Genomic DNA, 22,461 nt, shown 5'->3' with positions numbered 1-22,461 from the left:
GAGAGCCAGCCTCTGGATTCCAAGACTGCCTCTGACTTAAAATAGTGTGATAATAGTAAATTTTCTTCATTTAGTGCCTAAGGCAATTCTCTTAAGCCATAAATTACAGATGAGTGAGTGATTTTCATTAGAGGTAGTGGTAATTTACACATAGGGAATTCTTCACATTGATCAAATCACAGGTTTAGGTTGCCCACAACAGTTTTCATAATGTTGAATTATCCTTGTATTCCTGAAAGAAAAGAACCTCATCAGAGAAACTATTTTCTTAATATATAGTTATAGGGGGTAAGGAAGGAAATAAATATTAATATAGCACCTACTATGTGCCAAACATTGTGCTAAGTGCATTTTATACATACCTCATTTCATCCTCATAGCAATTCTGTGAGGTATATATACTGTTATTCCCATTTTACTTTATTTTTTTTGGAGGGGGGAAGGCAGGACAATTGGGGTTAAGTGACTTGCCCAAAGTCATACAGCTAGTAAGTGTTAAGTGTTTGAGGCCGGATTTGAATTCTGGTCCTCCTGACTCCAGGGCTGGTGCTCTATTTACTGCTCCACTTGGCTGCCCCTATCATCCCCATTTTAAAGTTGAGGAAATGAAGTTAAACAGAGGTTGATTGATTTTCCCAGTATCACACAGCTAGTAAGCGTCTGAGGTTAGATTTGAACTCAGGTCTTCCTGACATCAGGTCCAGCATTCAGTCTACCACGCTACCAGTAGCCTTGTTGTTGTTACTCAATCATTTCAGACTCTTCCTGACCCCATTTGGCGTTTTCTTGGCAAAGATACTGAAGCAGTTTGCCACTTCCTTCTTCAGATTATTTTACAGATGAGGGAACTGAGGCAAACAAGATTAAGTGACTTGCCCAGGGTCACACAGCTAGTAAAGGTCTTAGTTTGGATTTCATCTCAGGCCTTTCTGACTGCAGGCCCCATGCTTTCTCTATTGAGCTACCTAGCTACCCAGCAGCCTTTTGCTAATATCTTATTTGATACTTAAAAAGAAAATGAAGTCAGGGAAATTAGTAAAGAAATGGCAAAAGCATCCCTATTTGTAGATGATATGATCATTTCCTTAGAGAAACTTGGGAAATCATTGAAAACATTGAGACAATAGCTTCAGTAAAATAGTAAAACAGGAAGTAAATCAACAAAATTCATTAGCAGTTCTGCATGTTACTAACACAGTGCAGGAGGAAGAGTGATTCTGTTTAACTTAAGAACAAAGTAAATTGAATATTTGATAATTAACCTTCTAAAACATATAGAGGACTTATGTAAATTCAAATATAAAACAAATTTTATAGAAATTTTAAAAAGATCTAAATAAATGAAGAGATATTCCATGTTCATGACAGGTTCGTGACAGCACAGCAATATTGTCCAAATTACTCCTCAGAGTTAGTGCCATACAAACTAAATGACCAAAGGTAAACTTTAACTTTACATAATTCATCTGGAGAAATAAAAGGTTAGGAATATCAAGAGATATGACAATAATTATATTAGGAAGAAGACTTAGAATACTAAATTTCAAACTATACTTCAGAGCAATAATCATCAAAACTAGCTGGTTTTGACAAAATATAGCAAAGGAGATCAGTGGAATTAATTAGATAAACAATATCTAGAAACAAATGCACACACCTATCTGATATCCAGTAAAATGAAGTACACAAACTACCAGGTAAGGAAATCTGTTTAATAGGGACCACTGGGAAAACTAGCCTGCAGTTTGGCAAAAAAAAAATGACTAATATCAGCATCATTCACTCTATAAAGTAACACAACAAATTCCAAATTGACCTAAATATAGAAATCCACAAAACTAAAAAAAAATATTAGAGAAGAATGGAAGATGATATCCTTTACTACTATGTTTAGGGGAAGAATTACTAACTAGTCAAGGGATAGTTGTTGTTATTCAATTATTTTAGTAGACCCCAACATGGAATAGAAATTTCCAAGGACAAAAAAGGACAGTTTTGATCATATAAATGAAATGAACAAAAACATTATAGCTAGAACAGAGACACTAGAGAATGGGGAAAATATTTACATAAAATCTCTCAACCAAAATCTATAGCAAACTGACATAAATATATAAAATTAAGCAGTTAATCAAATAACAAGTACTTATTAAGTACCAGAGCAGCTAGATGGAACAGTGGATAGAGCACTAGGCTTAAGAGTCAGGAAAATTGATCTTCCTAGGTTCAAATCTATCCACAGACACTTACTAATAGTATGATTCTGGGCAAATCACTTAACCCTGTTTACCTCAGTTCCTCATCTATAAAAAATAATCTGTAGAAAAAAAATGGCAAACCACTCCAGTATTGTTGCCAAGAAAACCCCAAAATGGGTTCACAAAGAGTTGGGCATGACTATAATAACTCAACAACAAAAATTAAAAACCAACAATATGACACAGTGAAATCCTATTTCATATCTACCAAACCGATCTCAAAAGATGAGCAATCTCACTATTAGAGAGGCTATGGGAAGATAGGCTATTTTCCAATCACTCTGGAAAACAATTGGGAATTATGCAAGAAAAGTTAAAAAATTGTGCTTATCCTTTGACCTTGAGATCCCACTACTGGGATTGTACCTCGAGGAGATTATTGACAGCAAGGAGGAAAAAAAACCCCAGATGTACAAAAATGTTAATAGCTTTATTTGTGATACCAAAAAATGGAAACTAAGTATATACCTCCAAACTCCTAACTGAACAAATTATGGCATATGAATATAAAAGAATATTACTGTGCAATGTGGAATGATGAATATGAAGAATTCAGAGTGATGTGGAGTGAGGAAAGCAGTGTCAAAAGTCCAGAAAGGTAAACATAATCAACGTGGAGACACAGCAAAAGTGGCCAAATGCAACGGTCAGTGTTAGTGCCACATGACCAACATTAAAGGACACAGCCCTCTTTTTTGCTAGTAACTGAAAATTTGGGCTTTTTTTTTCTCCTTAAGGAGAAAACACAAAGTGATTTGTTTGGACATTTATTGGGAATATATCTGTTTTGTTTAGAGGAAAATATTTTCAAAATAAAATGAAATCTACAAAAAACCAAAAAGGAAAGCACATTAATTGGATTGGCATCACATACATCCCTAGAGAAAACTGTAGTTATTTTCTCCATTGCTTCCAAACTGTGGGTAGCAATGTCTGCCCCCTCTTTTTTTCAAAACAAAACCAAAAAGATTGTCACCCTTCATTTTTCAACAAAACGATGTATGTAATTGTTTTCTTAGCTCATGTGTTATTCAAACAATTAAGATTTTTATAACAGGAAAACAAGTCTCAAATACAGAATAACAATAATGTAAATAATCACCAGCATAGTATCTTTGGCTCATAGTTTTAGAACTCTATGGGATTGTTAAGACTATCAAATCTATCCCTTTCATTTTACATATAGGAAACTGAGGCACACAGAGGTTAAGTCACTTGTCCAAAGTCACACAGGTAGAGAGTGGAAGAAATATGTTTGCAGCTCAGGTCCTCTGTTTCCAAATTTTACACTTCCCACTGTACTAGGCTTCCTTTCAGAGGCAAAGGGGAAAGCAGTAATCCTCTTTCTCCCTCTCTCTCTTCTCATTTTAAAAATGTCCCTGGAGATACTCTTTTGGTACCTGGGATCAGGATTTGTGGAAACACACTCTTCTCATGTACAATGTGTGTATTTGTGGGATAGTGGTCTCTTGGTTCATGGGGAGGAATATTTTGTAGCTACTGTTCATACTATACCATGTTTGTAAATACTTTTGCTTTGAGGTAGCTATGTCTACTCAGTGATTGTGAAAGTAAATTTCCCTGGGGTGTGCATGTAGGTGGATGTGGTCCTGAGCTGTAGTATCAGAAGTGGGCACTCTATAATTGTAGCACCTCTTCTCTGGAGATCTGACCCATGACTGTGAGTGCAATTTGGGGAAATATCCCCTAGATGTGGATACACAAACAAGCATAAATACCATTTAGTCACAAATGATAATAGTTAGAATTTATATAGTTCTTTAAGATATAAAGTGCTTTACAAATATTATCTCATTGACTCCCCTCAACAACCTTGGGAAGAAGGTGCTATTAATATCTTCATTTTACAGATGAGGGACCTGAGGTTGAGAGAGGTTAAGTGACTTGGCTACGGTCATAAAACTAGTAAGTGTGAGAGGTTAGATTTAAACTCAGGTCTTCCTGACTCTTAAGTCCAGTGATTTACCCACTATACTTCCTAGATGCCTGATATTTGGGTGACATTTAAAAGAATGTTTCAATTAAAAATATGATTTAAAATATATTGATACCTAGGAACAAAGTGCTACATTCTCCCTTAACTTCCTGTTATTTGCTTAATTTAAATTCCGTTTTCCTTGCTGAGGATAAGTAATAAACTCGTGCTAAACCTCACTTAGGATCAAAAGGCTAATGGGACGGACATATACATAGTTCCAATTGGGAACTCTAGTGGATATTAATTTGCATTATAGCCATTCACAAAGAATCATGATGTGTTGATGATTATGATTCAAGATCTTTATTCTAAACAGAATCACATAATTCCAGTTGGGTCTGTTCCTCATGGAAGACTGCTATATGGGGAAAGCAGGACGATGGAAGTAGAAGACATCAGTAGTGTCAGAGATGTAAGTTGGCCCTCCACATGTGTTCCTTGGTCACATGTCTTTCACAGGATCATGATCCCTGGGCATGTCTATTCTGTACTTGGATTTTACTGTCTCTATTATACCCATCTTAGTGTTGCATCTCTGCTACTCCCCACCTCTGTCTCAGGCTTCAGGTAGAGTCTTCTTCTAAAATTCTCCCTCTTCTTCCCCATAAAAGGAGAGTTGGGCTCTGCCATCTTTATGTCAGCTTAGATACCAGAGCCATTGCTGTAGCTCCACACACCCATTCATTAGAGTATGAATCCCTGGTTGTCTAGAAATTAAAGAAAGGAATAAACAGCATTCAGCCTTTGCTTCCTGGGAGCAAGCTTTTTGGGAGGACAGAAGGGCCAGAAAGCTGATTAGGGAACACAAAAATTTAGTCTCTTTTCCTGCTGCTAGTAGGATTCATTCTTATGATCCAAGCCTTTATCTTAGAAAGTTCCCTTTAACTTCCATTACTTTCTGATTTCTAGACTATATCCCCCTCAAGTCATTTCAGAGGCTGCCTTCCAACAAAGGCAACACAATCCTATCTGGACCTGGGCTCTGTAGCTCTCCTTAGCTTCAAAATCCTTTTGGGTCAATCAATCAGTGATAAATCAATCCTAAAAGTGTTTAAATACCTACTGTGTGCCAGATACTGTATCAGACACTGGGGACACAGGTACAAAAATGAGAGAGGAGATTCTACTAAAGGGAAGGAACAAAATCATGGAGAAGTAATGTAAGTGAATCTGAGCCTAGACATAAGAAGTTGAGAGAATGAAGTCTTTGTCTTCATCCTGGTTCACCTTCCTGATTTTATTATGTATAATATGCCTAGTAATAAGCTTCTCAGGCTTTGAGCCACCCTAGGAAGGCAAGTGTCTACTTCACCTATTGGTAAAGTCTGCTTTGCGCGATTAGTTTGGAGATGGGAATCTTACTGGAACCATCCCCATGACATAACCCAGGGACTTTTTGGATCAGTGGCTGGTTTTCTAAGGAGTGTCAATGGGAAAGCCTACCTTCCCCCTCTCTGGCCTCTGTTGTCTTCCAGACCTGCCCATAACTTCTGGGAGTAATGGTTAGGACATAAAGAGTAGCAGAACTTAGCTTCATATTCTTGCAAACCAATGAGCATTAGGTTCAGAATAACTCAGAAGAGACCATTTAAGTAGAATTGAGCTTTGATTTATTTTTAGGGTCTTAGATATGAATTTTGACAACCAATATATATATTTTTGGCTTCTGATGCTTTATTGACTACCTTTTTATGGTCTTCCAGTGCTCATAGCTTTAAAAAGACAGCAAGCATATCTATAGATGACAGTTATCTTCAGGGAGACAGAAATGGCAAATATCAGGCAAAAACAGGATGAAGTAAATTTTTCACCCTGAAGGGCCAAAGAAATCATTATAGTTATCTGACAGCCCTCAGTCCCTTGGCACATGACCTGTTCCCTGACTACTTCATTGCTATTTATATGAGCCAGAATCTCTGCCTAACTGCTGGGGGTTGAAATCAGGTGGGATGCAGAAGATCTTACATCATACCTGGGGGGGGGAACAGGAAGGAAAGCTGGGAAAAACCTAGTTTCTGCTTTTGACAACCATAATTCCAATTTTTTCCCAATAGGTGGTACTCATTTGCCCCTTCCCTTTTCCCTTCCTCTTCCCAACACAGAGTAACACATGCATGGAGATACACACACACACACACACACACACACACACACACACACACACACACATACCCCTTCCAAACAACTCCCCTCTTCCCACCACCAGTAGAGAGGATTGAAATTTAGGTAATAAGGAACATTGGCTTCTTCCAAGAGATTTCACTACATAGGCAGAGTATGCCATGAAACAAGGTAACATAAAACAGCTGTCATATTTCTAGGGTGAACAAAGACTATGAAATGGGAAATTCACAATTCTGCCTCACTCCTGACATTTATTTAAATATAGAAGGTTTCTTGTTGTAAAACAAAAGCTGTCATAGAAATGCTATTTGTCTGATCTAACAGAGGCTAGCCCACTTCCTTATGGGCCACATGCAAATGCTATTTGCATAGGGATGGTGTGCTTATTTCCAGGTGAGGAATAGGCTCTTGTTCAGTGCCCTTTATTAAAGTTTAAGTGTTGACTTGGCAAACCTTTGCGCAGAGAGAGGGGTAAGGAATGAACTTTTCTCTGAGCTGACCTTTAGGAGCTATTGGGTTGCCTCAAGCTCTGTCATTAAGCATGGCAGAATGCAGTAATATTTATGAAAGAGTGTAAAAGCTCACTTCGGAATCAGACTTTCCCCTCCCTCTCAATTAATCTTCCAAGATCAATCAATATTTTTGACATGTCTGTGTACACGTGTCGTGAATGAGGTTTTTATGTCACCTCCATCAGCAGCTTAAACACTGAAGCATCATGTCTTCGGGTAAATCGGTAAATCAAGGAAACTCCTGTCTCTACTTTCTCCCTATATTCTTTCACTGCCCTGGTCTGATCATCAGAACTTTCAAACCCCTTCCCATTTTTCCTTTTCTAAAGTAAATTTTACATTTCAGTCTCCAGTAAGAGGAAAAATTTAAAAAGCAAAGAGGAAAGAAAATAAATAAAAAGAGAAAAGAAAGAAAGTAAAGAATAAAGAAACCCATGCATATATATTGAAATTCTTTCCACTGCCAAACATCTGCTCCCTTTCTGAAGATCACATCATCTTCTTCTTGACTAGGTTGTGCATTTAAGACCTGAAAGCAGTGACCCCGTTGCCTAGCAACCTTGATGCTTAGGCCTCAGCCCCAGTGGTTGAGATGAAAAAAGGTCAATTAATGTGGCAGGCCTGTCCTTATCAATATGCTACTGTGGCACCCACTTTTATTTCTTTACAGTAATATATCATAATAAGTTTTGTAGGTCTTTATACCATGGTTTCTCCTCTTTGAATAAAAGCATAACTAAGACTTGAGGGTATGTCTGATATAACAGAAAATGTAACCATAAAAAAAAACACCCAGAATAGAAATCATCTGACTGCTGACTATCCTGCTGAGCCGCCTGAGGCACTTACACATTTCCATTGAGTTATTTTATGATCAGGCCAGTATGTTATTGAAATATTATCTCTTTAGCCTTTCTCATTCTGATAAGAAATGACAGGCTCTCAGAACAGTAATACATACACAGTACAAAATATGGAGCTAGGGACAAAATTCAGCTGGGGCGAGGAACATTGGCTTTGGAGAATTTCCATTAAAATGGATCATCCTTTCGTTGTATTTTAAATAAGACAGGGTACATGCTAATGGTCCCTTTTAGTTGGGATGAGAATTTGGAGTCTTCTTTTATGACTAAATACAGTCCAATGATTGAACAACATTAAAGAATCTGTGTGTTATTTTCAAAGACTTGTTTAGACAGGCAATTGCTTCAGTAAATAAGGACATTTTTTTTCATGTGTATGAATCACAGGTAACCACAATGCTTAGGACCTGGAGGATAGAGGTTATTCAGAGAGGCAAAAGAGGGGGTAATCTGAGAAAACAAAATTTCATCTTAAATACTGTATTCCCAAATGGTGGCCAAACTCGTGGATATTGGAAAGCTGGAATTTAAGTGAGTTCTAAAATTTATTGTATAATACTTTTTCTATAAGATATCTTATCTTTATTGAAGCTGCTCAATGTGACACTGATATATGCATTGAGCTATTGTAATATTTGTGTATTGATCTTTTATCTTATTTTTTTTTAGGTACAGTGTTCTTTCATATGTGCAAAGTGATCCAAATATATTTATACACATATAAGGGAGGCATCATGGTATAATAGAAAGGGTAATGGACTAGAGGTCAGGAGGCTTAGGTCAAAGATAGGCAAGAGCTCTATGATCTTCGGTTTGCTCAGCTGAAAACGAAGAGTTTGAAATAAGATGATTTCTAGGTTCCCTGATGACTTTAAGGCTTTGTAACATACTTTCTTGCTACAGAGATATAATAAAATACCTTTTATCCATATATCAAAATGATCCAAGATTCCTTGGAAGATATAACAACAGAAACAATCCTGTTCAATGATCCTCTGATAATAAACATCAGACAAGGGATGTAACAGGGAGATCTATGCAAAATATGATATCCATAATTTTGCAGAATTAGCATTTTGGGTGCTGTAAGTTTATTTTTTTTAATCTTCTGGCCACTGATGTTTGAGAGGACATAAATTTATATGGCCTAAATAATTATAACCATTGTCAGGCTGGGTATATTGATCTCAACAATTTTGATGTTAGCATTCTCATCTCTTCAGTCCATTTCCCTTAAACTTATGGGTGGGATTTATGTTTATTTTGCCTCTCTTTGTCTCTGTCTGCCTGTGTCACCATTGCTGCCTCTGTCTCTTTAGGTCTCTCTCTCTCTCTCTCTCTCTCTCTCTCTCTCTCTCTCTCTCTCTCTCCTCAATCTCTTTCTCTGTCTTTCTCTCTTTCACACACACACATACATACACACATTAATGGAGAAGCAGATGTTGTCTCCCTCCTCACAAATGCTATACAGTGAATCATCTTAGCCTCTCTGTAAAATTTTAACTTAATGGAGTCCTGGCATTTCTGATGAGCTGAAGAACTTAATTTTATAGAACAACCTATTGAACAAGCTGTTCTTGGACATTCCCATCTCAACTAAATGTTAAAAGTATTAAAATTCACATTAGCACAAGAGGAAATTTTGCATGGGTAATCCTTTAATACAGTGTTTTATGGCTCTATTAGCTGCACAGCAGCTGGTGACATGATGAATTTAATCCATTAAAAAATTCAGTAAGAGGTTTAAAAGTCAGCTTTTTAAAACATTATCTTGCTGCAAGGAAAGCGAACTTCTCCTCAGGGCCAGAAACATAGGGGTTTCACACTGTGGCAGGTATAGGAAACGCACTGGCATGACAGGCTTTCATATGCTTATGGATTCACACCTAGAGAGGGGTTATGATGATTAGAAAGAGCCCAGGATACAAGGGATTCCTAAAGGAGAACTTTCCCAGTATATTCCTGCCTTTCTTATCTTTCACTTTCTCCTTTTTTTGGACAATGCTTTGTGCTTAACAATAAAAGGTTATCAGGTACTTTAAAACAGGCATGCATGTTTGAATGTATCTATCTATCTATCTATCTATCTATCTATCTATCTATCTATCTGTCTGTCTGTCTGTCTGTCTGTCTGTCTGTCTGTCTGTCTGTCTATCTATTTATTTATCTATATCTGTACTCATTTGTTTTTGGTGATTTTTAATCTTCTGTTGGAAACTTCCCCTGGAGATTGTCTTGAGGGTAGCAGCAGTTTTTGCCTTTCTTTGTATGCCAGTGCTTAGCACAATGCCTGGCACACAGATAGCATTTAATAAATTCCTATGGATAGATTGGTTGATTGATGATGAGCCAATGTTTAAAATAATTCCACATCCTTGATTAAAAAAGTTTTTGAAAAATATTATTGAAGTAGTTAAATGTTTGTAGCCTTATCACTAACTGTTATTTCTATTTTCTACTGTAGGATTTGGGTAAGGGAATAAGGGAGCGGGGGTATAAAGTGACTAATAGAAGTCACATGGAGATTTCATGGCAGAACCGAGATTACAACTCAGCTGATGTTCAGTGTCTGAACCCTTGAATCTTAAATTCTTTATTTTTCTATCCAAATAGGAGTCTGTATGACATTTTACAAGAAGAACATCTCTTTTACCATCGTGGACTCAAGAGGTTTTTAGGTAGGTTGAGGTATTCTTAAAGTCAGGTATGTGCTAAAGAGATTTTATTATTATGCCTTAAGGTGTGTTACTGGGCAAAGGAGGCAGTGAATGTCACCTTGGATCAAATCATAAACATTTGCAGAAGAAGCAGTTACAATATGCAAATGCCTGTGAGTTGAAAAATGGGTAGTTTCACTCAGTAGTAATGTTTACCTGAGCCAGTCATTTATACAATTTTTCTATTCATGTATGAGTCCTCTCTTGTTTCTGTCCTCATTTAGCCTAACTCTATGCTTAGGGAAGCATTGATAGATTTCATCTGTATGGGGAATCGTATATGAATCATAAACATAAAATTGAAGACAGCCTTAGTGGTCTTTTTTAGGACAGCCTCCCCACTCCTCATTTTATAGATAAGGAAACTGAGACCCAGAGATGTAAAGAGATATATACAAATGTAGTGAGTGGCAGAGTCAGGACACCCTGGTTCACTATAGTATTCTTTTCACTACACCATAAAAACAAAAAAAAGAAATTGGCATAATGGATATGTAAAGTGGACCCCAAGGCAAGAAGACCTGGGGTTAAGTCCTGTCTCTCAGCTGTTCAATTAAACAAGTCAAGTCAGCAAGTATTTATTAAGCACCTTCTATTGCCAAGCACTAGGAATACTAAGAAAGGCAGAAAACAAAAACAAAACAAAACAAAAAAAAACCTGCCCTCAAGGATTCCACAGTCTAGTGGAGGAGATCGGAGGAGGAAAGATTCTAGGCATGGGGGACAGCCAGGGAAATTCCCGGAGTCTGGAGATAGAGGGTCATTATATTTGTGAGGATGCAAGAAAGCCATTGTCCCTGAATTTGGAGAATGCATGATAGACAGAATATGTGGAGAATAAGGTAAAGATAGGAAAAGGTAAAATAAATAGTAATAAAAAAAGGTAAAATAAAAGAAGGTAAAAATAAGGAAAGACAGGAAAAGGCCAGGTATTGAAGAGCTTTAATAGACAGAACATTTTATATTTTATCTTGGGGTAATTGGGAGCCACTAGAGTTGATTGAATAGGGCTTGGGGTGGAGTAATATGGTCAGACCTGTGCTTTAGGATGATCAATTTGGCAGCTAAGTGGAAGTTCAGATAAAGTTTTGGATATTTTTAGTTTAAGAAGTGTCTTTTTATTTATTTCTTAAAATAAATAAAAATTTAAAAGGAAGTACAGCTAGGTGCTAAGTATAGTTTTATTTTTTTAATTTCTTAAATTCAGAATGAAATAAATAAAATTTAGAAAAGAAGTGTACCTAGGCACTCTCTCCCCACATGTAGTGTGAGTTGTCCTTCTATAGCTTGAAGGGAGGCAGGATATACATCTCTCTTACCTTTTCTCCCTCCTCCTCTCCCTCTTTTCCAACAAAGACTTTAATTCCTCCCAGGAAGGGAAGTGGTAAGTTGGGACCAGTGATCCTTTGCTCTCCTCAGAGAGGGGAGACACCAGGCTAGAATTAAATCTGTCTGCTCCCTTAAATATTGTCAGTCTAGGAGACACGATCAGGTTCAAGCTAACTTCTGATTGCTGTTCAATTTTGGAGAGGATAGAGGACCTCAAGTTCTATATCCAAAATTTGACCCCTTTCCCACCAAATAACAGTTCCACAATGAACACATATATAGCAATTAGCCAAGAAAAACAATTTATCTAGCAAAACAGATATTATAGAATGTATAGGAGAATATGTCAGATAATGCAGAGTGAAGGGGCTCTGCTATTGAGTGTGGTAAAACTAAAATCAGCCAAAAGGGAGAACCCTAGATCTCACCCAAGAGAAGCTGCTATCATAGCAAACTGGGTCTAGGGATATGATGGAGACTACACACTCCTCTCCAGGTTTGCCAGGGTCTTTTCCTTCAGCAACCTGAAGTGGGGTTGGCTTCTTCCATCTTCCCTCTTGAAGCTAGAAGCCAGAAGCACCCCTAGTTAATGGAAGCTTGAAAAGTGCTAAAAGAATATTGAATAAGGCTGGAGGAATATCTGTTCTCACTACTCTGCCTCATACAGGGCAGGGCATTCATCTCCACCAGTGAGGATAGAGTTCCATACCAATGGGCTTTGGGACTAGGATTGTAGATATTTATGAAACATTCAGTTGGATATGAGTTAGTAGTTGCAAGTGTAGGTAGTTACAAGACTAGAGGTAAGGAGAAAGGTTAGTGCTGGACAAATAGATCTAAGAATCATTAGCACAGTGAATAGTTGAATCCATTGGAGCGGATGAGATCACAAGGAAAATAGCATAAAGGAGATGAAAAGAGGGTCCAGAACAGTCTTCAGTGTCTCCTGAAGTTAGCAGGTGTGATTTAGATGAAGATCTTACAAAGGAGACTGAGAAGGAGTGGTCAGATAGGTAGGATGAGAATCAGGAGAGAAAAATTTCAAGAGATTTAGAGAGAAGAGGGTGATCAGCAGGCTTCAGAGAGGTCAAAGAAGGATGAAAATTGAGAAAAGGCTAAAAGATTTGGCAATTAAGAGATCATTATTTAAAATATTTATAAGAATATTAGTACTGCAATCTGCATTTTAGACACAAGTCTATCAGGAATTAAAAAACTAATTTAGCATTATTCCAACCCAATCACTGTTTTGCTTTGAGAGAAAAATGTCTAAATAGAAATAGTCCCTTTATGTTCTTGGATGTCTCTCTCTAAAATGAGACATTTTTGAAGTAATATTTATAGGAATACTGTAGAAGAAGGAAAATTTCACAATATGATAAAACATAGTTATACAATTTAGGGTGAGGTAAACATAATTATTTTGCCTCATCAATCCAGAATCATAGTCACTTAGCTTTTGGGCAATTTCCAAAAACCACTCAATCCTTTGACTAGTCCCCTTAAGGGCTCTCCCCAACAGGTGGTTACAGATTACCTGAAATATTTTAAGAGACCTTCTCCCTCTGATCATTACCATCATCCCTTCAGGGTAAAAGGGGAGGCCAGCATCTTAAGTAGACAAGAGGTATTTATGGCTCTAAATTGAGTTACCATCTTTCATTCATTTTCCAGGGTCTTAACTTTCATTCTTAACCTTTTACCCACTTTCTAAAAAGAAAGGGATTAAGACCTAAGAGAAAGGGGAAAAAAGGATTTTAGTGGAAGGTGTTATTTTTTTTAAGAAATTTGATGAGTAGTCCTGGCAGTAACAATAATAACAATAGTAATAATAACGTAATCTCTCCTTCAGGTAAATCTGGAAAATACTTCAGATAGAGAAATATTTACTTCTGAATATTTTCAATCGAACTAGAAAGGAAGTTTTAATATGCTTCCACAGGCATATTCTGACTACCTGGCTCTAGGACTAAAGCCCATTCACAGGGCTACACAGCTTAAAAGGGAAGATGCTTCTCCCTGGCTCTAAGGCTTCTCCTTTTAGATGTACATCTCTCATTAAATGTTGTGAACAAACGAGCCACATCACACAAAATGGTACCTGAATCAAGAATGTCCAAAATTCCAAGTCAAAGCTGACTCAGCCTTTTTGAAGCTGCCTCCAGCTCCACCTACATAGCCAATTTAAAAGGCTTCTCCTAATTATGTGGTCAAACTAGAGGCAGTTAAAGAATATCTGCATTCTCCATGGTCTCTCCAAAGCATTTCTATTCCATATTATTACATCTCTCTTGGAAGCAGGTTCCTATGCTTCTCCGTGTAAGGAGACACTTTTTCCTGACCATACACCAGGTCTCATTATGGATTTATCACTAATCGGGGTTCTTTTGTTTTGTGGAGGTCTTTTATAGTTTGGACTGGAAGCAAGTAAGAGGGCAGAGACTGAGGCCATATCTACTTGCAACCTAATTGGAAAGTTTGGCAAACTGGGTTTGGTTGATGTGCTTTAACCACATTCTTTATATAACAGTTGGTTCAGGGGTACAGCTAAGAGTTGAACCTGAGTGAATAGTGCTATTGGGCTGCTTAACTCACTTTATGTTGCCTCATGAGCAACAGGGCCTTTGATAAAGCTTTGTAGGATGATGAAGAATACCTAGTTAGGAGAGGAAATCTGGGTGGCATGATCCTCTGTGTTCAAGATGGGTTTAATTGTTCTTACATGCAGCTCGCCTTTGGAGGGGAGCTAAACCCAAAAAGCACTTGGTATTGGTACTTTCTAGATGCTATAAAATAAGTCAAGAAGTATAAATTATACAATAGGAAATCATTTTTGACAGATTATTTAAACTCTGGATTGGGGAAGCTGTGGATTTGTCTTTATTGAATTTTTTAAAAGATAGGTTAGGTTAGGGGAAAAAAAGGAACTGAATAAAAGCTTCTAGGCCATTAGGTAGATTCTTTATGGAGAATTTATGAAGAAACATGTCTAAGAATCACTCAAGATGAGCAAATGTGGAGGGGGAAGGGAAGAACATCTACAAAATTGGTGATAATACCCCACAAAAATTAAATCATGGATCCACTGATATGTTGAAGTAAATATAGTCAATCATCATCTACACTAGGGATTCTTATAGTTTTTGTCATGGCCCCTTTTGGCAGTATGAGGAAGCATAGGAACTCCTTGTAAAAATCATGTTTTTAAATAAATACATTAAAATACATAGGATTTCAAAGGAGATAAATTATATTGAAATAATTATGGAAAAATTTTTTAAAAGCAAGTTCCAAGACCCCAAGATAAGATGCCTGGAGATATTAAATAATCACCTGTCATTAAGAAACTAAAAGCCTAATTTGTAGATTATCCAGGTTTCCAGCTAGGTGGCACAATGGATACAGTGTAGGTACAGAGTCAGGAAGATTCATTTTCCTGAGTTCAAATCCAGCCTCAGACACTAGGTATGTTATTCTTGGCAAGTCACTTACTCCTGTTCTTCTCAGTTTCCTCATTTGCAAAATATACTGTTGTATTGCCAAGGCAATATTCACAGGACCAAGGGCAACTATTAATATGCTGGCATAGTTCTAAATTGCAAAATATAACAGACTCTCCATATAGAAGACAAAAGCAAAAACTTTTATTCAGACACCCAAAAGCCAAATCTCAACATCAGAAAGCCAAATACCAATACCAGAAAACCAAATCCATCATAACAAAGAAGTTAATATACCTTATCACTACAAGAAGAGCACTATCCCAAAGCCTTCCCCCTGTTACACCTTCTCACAAACACTTGCAATCCTAGCTGTCTCCTTTACTATATACTCTCCTCCCTCAGTTCTAACTGCTCTCACTCATTTCCTGTTCTACCCCTTCCTGCCCTGCACGTTCAGCAAACTTCTCCCACCACAGGCTCCATGTGGTTATATTCAGCCTACTAAAGGGCAGGGAAGATCTTCAAATTCCCATTACCGTTACAGCTGGAGAAGGAAATGGCAAACCACCCCAGTATCCTTGCCAAGAAAACCCCAAATGGGGTCACAGAGTTGAACATGATTGAAAAACAACTCAACAACAAAAAGTTTCCTACTTCTACTTTGTTTTCCATTTTCTAATTTCCTTTTGGCTCTTTCAGGTCTTGATCACATCTCATTAGGGTGACTGTGGAGAAGGCAGAAAAATAAAAATTCAGTTTAAATATTTTTTTTCCCATATATTGGTAGTACAGGTAAGAGGTTTAATCAGGAAAAAGTTTGAAGTTTATGAAGAAAATGATATTGTGTATGATCTAGGTGATTATCCCTTTTTTGTCTCAAAAAATTGAAAATTGACTGAGGTTTGGATATTTCCATGCTATAGAGATTGTTCTCTATAGAAAGGGACCTTTAAGGTCACATTTTGCAGATGAGGAAAATGAGGTCAAGAGAAGCCAGCAGATTTGGCCAGTCATTTATTTAGAGGCAGAATAAAGATGAGAATATAGTTCTCCCAACTCCTGTGCCCCAACGATGTTGAGGCAGTGTCATGTATGGTACCCTCAGAAATTAATTTATCATTAGTCTTGTCTCAGGACTAGGCATTTTGAGAGTTAAAAACCTAACAACTAGACTATGTATGTGAGCAAAATAGAATGGAAATTAGAAGTAATTATCTAATATAGTGAAAAAAATTCTTAAAACATAAGAAGCCTTGTTGGGGAGGAATAAAATGTCTTGAATTAGTTTTCTTTATTGATCACAATCAATCAGTCAATGAGCAATTACCAAGTGCCTACTATGTGTCAGGCACTATCTTAGATGCTGGCCATACAAATAAAATTACAACAGTTCCTGCCCTCAAGGAGCTTACATTCTATCATGGGAGACACTAATTATACATATAAGTATAATCAAAAAATAAATGCAAGGCTGTTTCAGGACACAGAAAGGCATGACTATCTCAGGGAATCTGGAGAGGCCTCATGTAGAAAGGATGCTTGAACTGAGCATTTAAACTACAGACAGTAAAGAAAAGCATTTGAGGAATGGAGAGAGGAGGTAGAATAGAATATTTTATGTGAGGAACAGCACGAATGCCATTTTGACTGCTAGGGGTGTGGAGCCTGCAACCTCAAGGCCACATATGGCCTTCTAGGTCCTTGGGTGTGACTTTTGAGTCCAATCTTTACAGAACAAATTCTTTTATTAAGGTGATTTGTTCTTTGAAGTTTGAATTCAGTCAAAGGGCTCACTTGAGGACTTAGAGGGCCATATGTAGCCTCGAGGCCACAGGTTCCTCACCCTGGCCACTAGATTATCACGTATGTGAATAATGTAATGCCTAATAAGCCCAAGTTGGAGCGAGGTTGTGAAGAGCTTTAAATCCAAATAGAAAAGTTTCTGTTTGATCCTGGAGTTTATTGAGAAGTACAGTTATATGATCATACCTATACTTTAGGAATAACACATTGACGGCTGCATGGAAGATGAATTGGGCAGGAAAAGATAAGGCATTTAGGAGACTGTTATAATGATTCACATGTCAGATGATGAGGGTATGAATGGTGGTAGCTGGAATATGAGTGGAAAGGAATTAAGAGGTGAAACATAATTGGTTAAAGGCAATAAAGTTCAACCAAAAGAATGCTTGATTTGTAGCCAGAAGTGCTGGGTTTGAATCCTGACTTTTCTACTTATGATCCAGGTGACTTTGGGCAAGCAACTTACTTTCTTGGATTCTAAATTTCCTTATCTGTGAAATAAGGGAATTGTACTAGATGACCTGCCAGGTTCATTTCAGTTATAATTCTGTAATCCCAATCCTGCATTTAACTTTGTGTTGTCTCAAGATCACATTGCTTTAATCTTACCTGAGTTTTCCCCTGGATTGAAAATATAATACTTGGGCAGCTAGGTGGCACAGTGAATAGAGCACCGGCCCTGGAATCAGGAGGACCTCAGTTCAAATCCAGCCTCAGACACTTGATCACACTTACTAGCCGTGTGACCTTGGGCAAGTCACTTAACCCCCATTGCCCTGCCTTCCCCCTAAAAAAAAAAAAAAAAAAAAAAAAGTCAAACCAAAACTAAAAAAAAAACAACCTGAAGGTGAAGAAAAATATTTCTTGTAGCAGACAAATGCAAAATAAACTATCGCCCATACAATTCATATTTCTGTATACCTTCTGGAGGCAGAGTTCTTACTGACATCAGTTAGGGGCCCACTGTGTTTTCACATCCTTCCAAGAATAAGGTTATATTCCATAATGTTAGATGATACAATCTGGCAAACTAGCAGACACCCATTAAAATGAATGACTGTCAAAAATTTTTTCTTGCCTATTTGTTATTAACGACCTAGAATGTGAAGGTGCAATTCAAATAGTTTATTATTGTTACATGTCTGTAGCAATATATTACAGTTTACGCCTTGGTTTGGAAGTTGATTACAAGTTTTATGAGACTGAGTGCCTGTTATTGGCAATCTTGATGTTTTCTTTTCCCTGTTACATGTCACAGACAATTGATTTATATGTAGCCAATGATTTTTTATATTACATCATTTCAATCAAAAAATTAAAGAATAAGATATGTGGTAGAGAGTGGAAAGAGGATAACAAAGATTATATCAATGATATGGAGGGAATTCAAAGTACCAGAATATGTGCCCTCTATGGATCACTTTTCAGACCATAAGGCTTTTCATATTTTCTTTACTTGGGATGAAACTACAAGTCATAAGAGATATTTTGAAAACATATTTTGAAGTTATTAATCAAGAAATAAAAATATCACATTTCCAATTAGTCCGAACAAAGTTTCACATGTGTACCATATCTTGAAATTGTATTAGGATTTTTCTCAGACTCATAACTGGTGTTCAAGGGTCTCTCTCCTAACCCGGGTCTTTGATCCCAAAGTCTTTATTCCTTTGTCTTCTACTTTCAGATGGATTTGTCTTAAAAGGTTGATTTGAAGGTAGATTTCTTTTCTTTTTGGAGGGCAATTGGGGTTAAGTGACTTGCCCAAAGTCACATGGCTAGTAAGTGTTAAGTGTCTGAGGCTCAATTTGAACTCAGGCCCTCCTGACTCCAGGGCCAGTGCTCTATTCACTGCACCACCTAGCCACCCCTATTGAAGGTAGATTTTATGCTATGGTATTACCTAGTATTAATTTTGTGCTGTTGCCACAGAAGTCAAAATGGTTAGTTATGTCTCTGGTTTTTAATGTCCTTTCTAGCTCTTCTTAGTTTTGCATGCTTGAAATCTCTTTGTACTATTCCCAGTGATATAACATAGATTTCTGAAAGTATCATGCCCAGGTTGCTTTGGAGATATAAACTATCTAGTTTATAGCTCCACCATAATAAAATGTGTTTATTAAACATTTACAAACAAGTGACCCTGAATAAAATCAAATAAACATGGGGCCTACCTTCCAGTAACATAGTCTAAAATTAATAATATCAATGAAAATGGGTATAGAATAAATGTTTTAATACACAACAAGCATAATTGGATAAACAGTGGAAAATTTAACCAATTAGCTGTCCTAGCTATAGGACACCAAGCAGTCATCTGGAATAATTTTTCACTTAATTGACTGACTGTTTTAGTGCACGTAGAGTTCTGATCTAATTAAATAAATACATACCTTATGGAGAAGTTCATGGTTTTAGCAGTGAGGTGTGGGACAGGGAGTTAGGCAGGAGAACAAATGTTTTATATACATTTAGATTGGTTGTAGGAGAAGAGTAATTTTAGGAGGCCTTTGGAAGAGGAAGGAAATGTTTGGGAAACCTCAATAAGAAATTGCTGTTTTGCCTAGGAAGTGACCTATGTAATTTGAAGTGAAGAGGGATAATTGGATGAAGAGATTTCACAGAGCATAGGGAATGGTTGTGGAAAAGGTAATTTGTAATAGATAATATATATTAGAGAGTCATTGAGGTACTTTTGAACAGGTGGCACGATGGGTAAATTGAAAGATTTGGGGTCAGGAAGATGTGAGTTCAAATCCTGCCTCAAACACTTACTAATTATGAGACCTTGTGTTTTATTTCCCTATTGGTAAAATGGGGTAAATTGGTAAAAACAAAACAAAACAAAACAAAAAAAAGAACCTAACTTCGCAGGGTTCTTGTGAGGATCAAATGAGTTAATATCTGTAAATTACTTCATAAATGTTATCATTATTATGATTATTTTCATCACCATCATCATTAGAGTGGGATAAACTTGAGTTTAACTAGTGATGTTGGTTGAATGGGATACATTGTCCCCAATTACTCCTTCCTTTTCTGAGGGCTAATAATTTAGTTAATTTAATGTTATTATTTCCTAAGGAAGACTCTGCCTGGTACCAAACGTGGTTTATCCTCTAAAAATCCTCACCAGTCTGTCAGTGATGGGCAGTAGCAGCTATCCCAAATTCTCAGAGACAGAAATAACCCAGGATTATCTTGCACTGCTAATAAACACGTGACATCCCCAAGATGAACCCTCCCTGATAAGGCATGCCCTGGGTATGCACAGTTGCTAGTTGTGTGACCTTCGGTGAGTCATGTAACCTCCATGGAGTTTAGTTTCCTAATTAGTAATACCAGGAGTTTGGACTAGGTGGCCTCCAAGGCCCCTTTTACCTCTAAATCTAATTTTATGATACTTTTACCCCATTACCCATCCCTACCACCAAGAATTCCTCAGAGTAATAAGAGTCGCTTTGGACCAGTGTGCCTGATCCCGAGGTGAAATAGTCACTGAGCTGGAGCTGTTGTGTTATTCTCCCCATCCTTCCCTGAGTATCTGAGCTGTTAGTGCTACACAAGTCTCCCCTCTGGAGTATAGTGTCCAGGCACAGATGGTCTACTGTCTTTGTTGTCATTTGTCTCCTGCAGTCTGGAATGAACATTCTGATTTGTTGATCTCCTGATGAGCAGAAGGATGACTTGAACTCTATTTATGCTCCTAAACACCCCAGCTATGAGCAGCATTTTTAACTCTCATACCACTTATGGTTGGACATCAAAATTAGCAATGGGAGAAACAGTACCGATATAAACTTAGACAAAGAAATAATCTATTATAACATCCAGGGGCCCCCAGAAAATTATCATGGTCTGTAACATTGCACTGCATATTATCGTTCCTTAGGAAACCCCATCCTTTGCCATCCACACTCACAGGGACTTCCAGAAACCAAGTTGCTGGTCTCTTCAGACAACCAGGTCTCGTCTTCACTCTCCCTCTGTGACTTCTGAATTTCTGGACTTTGGCATCCATCTTATTACTGTGCTTCTTTCCTTTTGATCTAATTCTGAACACCTTGTTCTTCCTATCCAATCTCTTGCCAAACCCTTCTATGTGTGTTGTCTCCTATTAGAACATAGGTTTTCTGAGGGCAGAGATTGTCTTCTTTTGTATTGATATCCCCAATGCTCAGTATAGGACTTGGTACATAGTAAGTGTTCCACTTGAGCACTCCAACTGAACTGCATAATTATCACATTTTATCCATTTATCCATTTTATCTTCCCTAACCCAGGACTAACCATTTCCCTGGGAAGAGGAGCATTTCAATATAGGGAAAGGGTCACACAGCTAGCAAGTGTTTGGGGCTGGATTTGAACTCAAGAAGATGAGTCTTCCTGACTCCAGGCCTGGCATTCTAACCACTGTGCCACCTAGCAGCTTAAAATCCTCTATCTACACTTATATATGCCTACAAATGCAGTGTTAAAAAAACAAAATAAAAAATGGTGTGACCTGGATTGGGAGGGGAAGATCCTTGCCAGAAGTTTAAGCTTACAACTTCATACTGATGATGAAATCATGGGTCTGCAGGTCCTTTGGGGAAAAAAAAAGAATTGAATCAAAAAATCAATGAAAACATCCCAAGTGGTTAAGGGATGATGTGTTAGGAACTGAGATTAGAATGCCTACACCCAGACAAGTTTACTTAAATCCATGTATTCACCAAAATGTTTCATTCAATTTGTCACTGGCAGGTCTATTACTGAAATCCCATCCCTAAGTCAGACCTCTCTCCCTCACCGTTGTATCCTAAGTCAGAGATCCCTAACATACCCTGATAGCAGTATGAAATGCTGCTGGAACTCATTACTGTCATATTATATCTAAGTATTAAACTTCCTTCACTATTTCAAGGAACCATGATTTTTCATAGGCCTGTATCTTGGTGATACAGACCACCAAGCCCCTATGTAGATAGTCTTTAGGAGTTGCTGTGACTATAGAATTCAACACTCCATGTGAGATTCTTTAGGGTAGGTACTTTCATTTTTGCTTGTGTTGTATTCCCAGAGCTTCACACAATTTCTGGCACATTCTAAGTGCTTAATAAATGTTTATTGATTTCACTTGACCCATTTGGTGATGAGCCTTTCCAAACTTCCTTGAATCTCGTTTTTCATTGGGTCTGCACTGAAGCTTTGTAGGACTTGTCAGAGCTTGTATTCCTCTGACATAGCCTTTGGAGGATCACCTCCAAACCATGAGAAGGAACTGGAGTAGTAAACAGAATGTGGGGTGTGACATAAAATTAAAGAAAAATGGAAAGACCGTAAACAAAATATTAAGGGTAATGTATGACACCAGGAGACTGAGAAATAGATTCTTTTTTCCTTCCTTCCTTCCCTCCTGCCTTCCTTCCTC

The 22,461-nt window shown here is 37.5% G+C and overlaps 1 long non-coding RNA gene across 1 annotated transcript in view; it reads left to right on the top strand.

The window, feature by feature from the left end:
* Positions 1 to 3,869: 3,869 nt before the first annotated feature.
* LOC138173429 (uncharacterized) overlaps positions 3,870 to 22,461 on the top strand; it is a 41,094-nt gene continuing 22,502 nt past the window's right edge. Inside the window, exons 1-3 of the long non-coding RNA XR_011171387.1 lie at positions 3,870 to 4,669; positions 8,144 to 8,287; positions 10,370 to 10,434. This is a non-coding gene — a long non-coding RNA (uncharacterized lncRNA). The remainder of the gene's footprint in view (positions 4,670 to 8,143; positions 8,288 to 10,369; positions 10,435 to 22,461) is intronic.

This window comes from Petaurus breviceps, unplaced genomic scaffold, assembly GCF_028583685.1.
Source record: "Petaurus breviceps papuanus isolate PSGF00001 unplaced genomic scaffold, PetGlider_PUasm1.0 582, whole genome shotgun sequence".
In the NCBI taxonomy this organism is placed as follows: domain Eukaryota; kingdom Metazoa; phylum Chordata; class Mammalia; order Diprotodontia; family Petauridae; genus Petaurus; species Petaurus breviceps.
The sequence above is the reverse complement of the archived record's forward strand: the minus strand, read 5'-3'. Positions and strand labels throughout refer to the sequence as shown.